Raw genomic sequence first — 7097 nt, 5'->3', positions numbered from 1 at the left:
ATATATATATAGATATATATCCATGCAGAGATACTATTTATACAGGAAACTTCTTAGTGCTCAAAAGATTCAAAATTAGGCGACATGTCTTTACAAGGAATCGATCTCACAAGGTAAAGAGAGGCTTTAAGCATGTATAGAGACAATTATGCAGATTATATATGTATGTATGTATGTGTGTGTGTGTGTATGTGTGTGTGTGGTGCATGTGCATTTGCATGTGTGTACGGGGGCGATACCCAAAAGTAACCAGAAATATTATCAGTGAAAAAACCCGTTGTAGTTCCGGCTTCCACCGCTTGATGACGCTTGATGTAACAATCAGGCATTAGTCTGCTGACCAGCGTCATCGAGTGATTTTGTAGAATCATGTGTCATTGAGTGAAGTGTTAATGCCACGCGTCTTTGTTTTGCAGTGTTTCTCTTAGCTTTGTCGATGTTTGAGATGACTGAAGCGAAAGAATATCGAACCTCCGTGAAATTCTGTTTTCTGCTGGGGAAAACGGCGGCCAAAACAGTTACAAGGACGCTGCCTTGAGCAAAACATAAGTTTGGGAAGAGTTTTCACGCTTTAGGAATAGTCACTTGAAGATCAACGTTCAGAACGACTGAAAAACATCAGGAAAATTCATGAACTGATCTTGGAAGATTGTCGCCGAACAGTTGAGGAAGTTGTTGATATTATTGGTGTATCTTGGAGCTCCTGCCGATTAATTTTCAACGAGGAATTGCGAATGAAAAGAGTTGCAGAAAAATGTGTGCCTCGCTGGTTCACGGTAGATCAAAAGCAGTCACCACTGAATGCATGTCCTGAACTGAAAGAACAGTTGGGAATTGATCCGAATTTTTTTTTAATATCATCTCTTGTGACGAAAGTGGTGCTACGCCTACGGCCCGAAAACGAAGCAGCAATTAAGTAAATGGAAGTATTCAATGTCACCACAAGAAAAAAACGACGGAGGCGTTAAAAGGCATCACATCACAGGAGTTCCAGGACTACTTCGAACGGTGGAAAATGTGTCAAGACTGAGGCATTGCTTCAGATGGAGAATACTTTAAAAGCGAACAAAGTGTAAACATATAAAAGTAAGTGAATAAAATAGTATTGCTAAACTGCGATTTCTTTTGGGATTTCTCTGCCCCCCCCTCCTCGCATAGGTGCCTATGTATAAGTGACCCAATATGAAACAGCAACTTCATCCATTTCGGAGAAGGAAAATTATCTCGGTCATATCACTAAAATGAAAAGTAATCTAATTAAAAGTTGAATGTAATTTACCATTTCTGAGACCTAATCAAAAGTTAATGTTCAGAGAGTCATACTTTCCATAAATTGTTCAAAGATATAAAATCATGGATAACTGTAAAAGTATGTTCACCATCGATAAACACATTTAAAAGTGAAAAGAATGACATTCAGATAACCAAATGTAATTTTAGGTCTAATGAGTTCTTCATGCTTAACAGTGAATATTTAAGCAAAGCAATTATATATGAAAGAAAGATAGTTTCCCAAGTGGGTAGCGTGAGCGCGTAAGGAAAATGCTACTCCGCTTGACAAATTGACAGCTAAAACAGAAAAGTTATTTGCTCCAACACAATGTCTCCTTTAGGAATGAATATAATCGAAATATTAGAGCATTGTCCAGATAAGTATGGAAATTGAATACAGCTGTTTTGTTCATGTTGATAGGGACGGTTCAACCATGCAAATATGACGGACTGTTATAGAAAAGAAACGCACTAAGTGCATAGTGTACAACATTAAGTAACAAAACGTAAATAGTATAGAAACTACATCAATAGATGACGAAATATAGCAACTTGCAAAGAGAGACACATAAATCGTGAATGACAGTACGAGATGTACGGATATATGCAAAAATAGCGTTGTAAAATTACAACCAACCGCCATTTGATAAATAACAATATTCTTGTACAAATCAAACTACTGTAAATAATTATAATCACATTTAACAAATACTTGAGTTCGTACTAGCAGCAAAATTAAAGAAAAATTGCAAGCGTTTTACAAACTTAAATAGCTACAAAGTTTTAATCGTTTTTGATAATAAGTTATTAAGACAATCGAAGAAGTAGATATTGTAAGTTAATTCCTGATCTTGCGTATTATTCATTGCCTTTGACTTCGAAAATTATGTGCGGATGTGCACATTGTTAAGTAGCAAGATAAATATATTAATTTAGAATCAATGCATCAGTAATAATAGCGTTGATTAACCTTGGACACTATAACTAGCACCGTACAGGAAACAAAATATACGATTAGAAAAGTGGTAAAAATTAGTCAGTATATTTGTAAAATTAGAGCAATTAAATGTCATTTAAATAAGTGTACGTTATCTAAATGTATATAAATTTATAAATATATGATACAATAGATTATATATATATATATGTCTTCAACTTAAAACGTGATAAAACCAGATGTTCAAGACTCATTCAGAACTCGTGTTTATGACATTTAAACGTGTTCTTTATATTCTTTTATAATTTAGGCGCTAGAGACGTCAAGCTGCTTAATACAACGAGACATTTGTGTAATTCATTCAGCCTATGATTGGTACTTTTATTCCAAATGAAGCACGTCTTGTTTTACAGTTTATCTCTTTGTATTAATATCTTACAGCAAAACTCAATGACAATTGTTTATACTGAGAGGATTTGATTATCTGTGGAAATTGTATTGACACCAGGAAAGTACGTATCAAGTTATACCTGTCAGATATCTGAAAACATTAATTACTGAAAAGTCACTAATGAATGTAATGTCTTCATCCGAAATTGTAACGTTTCATATAAATCCACTTGATTCAAATAATGATTAAGGAAAGGATGAATTAATGACAGTGACCGTATGTGGTAGTTCAATTAGACGTTACACTACCTAAAAAATTAATATAGGCGGTGTTCCAGCATAGCCGCAGTAAAATGGCTGAAATAAGTAAAAGAATAAAACTACTCTGTATCAGACAGATATAACTAAATTATCTGAAAACAAAAACGAGTTGGTAAACGTTACAATGTATTTTTTTCTTTTTATGTCTCTAGCTGACCTAAAAAATCATTGTTCGTCTGATCCAGAAAGGACGAGTCGACTTTGTATAAGATTAGATGCTCATCAGGATTTAGTGTGTCCGAAAGCAAGCGACAGTAGACGAAATACGAGTGTTACTGATAAAACCGACCTGAGTATGAATTAAATCAAATATTAATACTGGAAAGATGTGTTATCAAAATGCAGATAGAGACTATCAGTACACTAATTACAAGAAAGTCTAATTTATGTAGTTGAGTTTAAAATATTTTACTATTTCGTCAACAAAGGGTTTTCGCGTATAGCTAAAATGAGACATACTTTGAGGGAAAAGTGTACAGGATTTGCTCCTCCGCACAAGCTTTGTGGTGAGGGTTAATGATAGTTTTTTTTTTATGGAAGTACAGGACTTTCCCGTAGCTTTAACAATCACACAAACACAGATGACGTGAATATTCTTCATTTATTTTGCGAATAAATTCAATTCAAAGATTTCACAAAAAATATTGGCAGGAATAAATTGAAAATGGTTAGAGTTCTACGGAGTAAATAAAGGTTACTCTAGTGAGATTAAAGCTCGCAAATAAGAAAGATCAGTGGGATAGAATGAATGTAATAGAGGACGAGGTATATATATCAAGAAAACAGTCATTTTCAAGGAGCAGAGATCCCTAAGTCGATGAGCTACAAGAGCAAGACAAGAAGAGTGATTGTTTGTGGGCCTTTGGGTGACCCTATATCTGTGAAATATGTAGCATTTTACTGAAGGAGATTTAAAAGGGTCTTCGGGTTAAATTTGATTTTTTTATGTTTCATTTGTTGAAAAACCTTTTGATGTATTGGTAAACAGGCAATGTCGTCGAAGAGCATAATGATAAAGCTATAGTTTAGAAAAAGGTAGCTAACAAGATCGGTAGTAGGCCATCTGAATATGGGGAAAAATAACCTGTATCTTGATGATTTATGCTGGATAACATGTCTGCTCTTCCTTACCATGTGAACTTAAGGTTGTACGACGTGATATGGGCAGCTGCAACAGAGACAACATCGCCACTAGCAGAAAGAGACACAACAGGTCTTCTGACTGCTTCGGCACGCCGGAATTCATCTCCATAGTGTCAAAAGATCAATGACGATGGCTATGCGAAGCTGCTAAAGGCCGAGTTCAAACGCTGACTGGAGAGAGGTGCTATCGGAAGGACATATGTGGATCAGGAGAGTTCGGCTCCTTGCTATATCTTTGGAAAGTATTAAATGTGGTGGCCGGAGAATTTATATGAGTTCACTAGGATCAATGATTGGCAGCATAATTACTCTAAATAAATTCCCATGAATTACTATGTGGGGCGCAGTTGAGAAATATATCTATCGATCTGCATGCAACACCAAGGCCAAGCTTGTGGCTAAAATCAAGAGGGTGTTCGAAATTTTTTACAGTGACACAGGGAGGAATGTATGCGCCAGCTTCCGGAACCGTCTTGAAGCTGTGCCGTAAGCTGGGCGCGGTGACATTTAGTAGACTTAATGTAGTTTATACACTTTTGAGTTTCTAATACTTTTAATTTTGGAGAAGGTATTATTTATTTTAAACTTTAATACAGACTGTCAAATTTATCCCGAAAACCTACTACGTTATTTGTGCGTCCGGTGTGCTATGTGTATCAGTGTCACTTTCAGTGTAGCTACGGTGATCTATTTCCACATTTATTTTATAATTTCTAACGATTTATATCACAGGCAACGGTTGCTGGATATAAACTTAAAATATATAGATATTTAACTGTATTAGTCAATGTGTTTTCTGTGTGATGTGCTTTCATTTTTCACAGTTTACAATTTTTGCAAAATATTGCGTTCAGTTTTCTCTAGTGTAAGTGCACCACACCTCTGGGAGTTTACAGTCGAATAACCAGGCCTCCGTACCTCGCTGGTTCTTATATTAGAAGAAATGTGGAAATACTCATTCAAAACATAAGAGAACTGAGTTTAGAATGTACATGTTTGTAATAAAATATCACTTTATCGTATGCCAAATATTGTATTTTTTTTTTGGCATAGTAAGAATAATTTTAGTAAGAATAATTTTAACAACATCGATTTTGCTCTATTTCTACATGTTAATATTAATATAACATACAGGATGATTAATCGCAGACATTTTGACACGCAGCAAACTCTGTATGTTGCAAATTATCACATGTCATACCCAGAAAGATACGCTGTATACCTCGGGCTTCTTCATCCGTGGCAAATACCATTTTAACTTTACCGAAGTCACAACCTTTGTGTGAATCGGTATTTTCTCGCAGCACATTCACTTAACATCTATGGTTTCTAACATTGTATCGTTGAGAATGCAGTTTATTACATTCATCTTTTTATCACGAAAAGAAAAAAAGAAAAATCATATAACAATGTCCACTTTTCTAACGGAGTACATAAGCACGTTTTTATATCCTCCATAATGCTCGAGGTGATTGCAAATTACTTTTCTTTTATCCTATCATTTCCAATATTATTCTTAAGGTTTGTCTTAGGATGCAATGACTATCGCAGTGACAAGAATACAAAAGGCATGTGTCAAGGATATGCGACTTGGACAAAGGACACAAGAATAAGAATAAAATATTTGACGAAAATGTGTTCAAATTAAACTGGTTTGCTGACACCACCACCACCATTATTTCACAAATGATGTTGGCGTTGGTGGAGATGAAATTGCTATTGCTGTTGTTGTTATGCATTTGTTTCCGAAATAAAACCTGCGGGTACTTCATATGAGAAAATGTAATAACGTTTGTATTTCAGCTTCATATTACTCACGGATCTCCTTCACCTGCAAATATGAGCTGTCTTCCGGTTTTATTTTCGATGACAGGTGAAAAAGCTGTGATATCGGCTCGAGAGCATTGAGCAATATACTAAACGCAATGAAATAAGTTTTCTTTTACGTCCTTACATATATATTTACATTACAGACATAGAATATAAAGAGCCCAAACCATTAATTTATCCGATGGTTTAGAATCAGAATTTAAAGAAACGCATCATATTCCTATTTGTTTTTAAACTATAAATCCTACCCTATTATATGAAATGCGAGAAGAGATTAAAACACATCATCTTACGTAACAAATATACCCATATTTTAAGTGGTGAAGGTTGAATATATCGATTAAATACTTCGGTCGCTGAAATATCACTGAACTAGTGTTGTTGTTTGTAATTAGAAAAACGCAACAAGAAGCATAGAGGAATTATAATTACATCCATGAAAATAATGAAAATGTTAATACAAATTGATCGTATCTCCATTGAAAATAGCATAGTGAACAACTAAACAATAACAAATCAACTACTTACAAATAGAACATGCTCTGATTTGCCTCAGGATACAAATTAAGAAACAGATGTCTATAACTCGAAGATTCAGATAGGAGTTCGTTTGGAAAACATCACTGAAGCAATAACTGCAAAAGAAAAAAGAGAAAAACCATTAAATTCTATATTAAATATTGGTGGCTATCAACGGTACATCCTTTTTCTCCCACTCACATATTTATTTTTCACACACATGTATATGTATATATGTGCGTGTATGTACAAATATACACACGAACAAACTCACAGGCTAAGACACACAGACCCAAAGAAATAAACACACAAAAAGTTTCACAGCAAATCTTAGTAGCAATAAAGTAACGTGATATAGCCATACATAAATACACACACACACACACACACACACATATATATATATATATATATATCTGTGTGTGTGTGTGTATTACGAGAGAAAGAAGGAGAGATAAAAAGGGAGAGAGAAAGAAGCGATAACCAGATTAGTAGGTAGGCGGAGAGAAAATAAATATATGAGAGGGCGCAGGAGTGGTTGCATGGTAAGAAGACTGCTTCTCAACCACATGGTTCTGGGATCAGTCCCACTACAAGGCCTCCTGGGGTAAGTGACTTCTACTGTAGCCTCGGGCCGACCAAAGCGTTGTGAGTCGATTTAGTAGAACGAAGCCCGTCGTGTATA

At 35.1% G+C, this 7097-nt stretch overlaps 1 long non-coding RNA gene across 2 annotated transcripts in view; it reads right to left on the bottom strand.

Annotated features, from left to right (window-relative positions):
- Positions 1–7097, bottom strand: part of LOC128250446 (uncharacterized) — a 613350-nt gene that overhangs the window by 216229 nt on the left and 390024 nt on the right. For both annotated transcript variants that reach the window (XR_008266462.1, XR_008266463.1), the window contains exon 3: positions 6422–6528. This is a non-coding gene — a long non-coding RNA (uncharacterized LOC128250446). The remainder of the gene's footprint in view (positions 1–6421; positions 6529–7097) is intronic.

Source organism: Octopus bimaculoides, chromosome 21 (assembly GCF_001194135.2).
Source record: "Octopus bimaculoides isolate UCB-OBI-ISO-001 chromosome 21, ASM119413v2, whole genome shotgun sequence".
NCBI classification, from domain to species: domain Eukaryota; kingdom Metazoa; phylum Mollusca; class Cephalopoda; order Octopoda; family Octopodidae; genus Octopus; species Octopus bimaculoides.
This window is presented reverse-complemented; position numbering and strand designations above follow the sequence as displayed.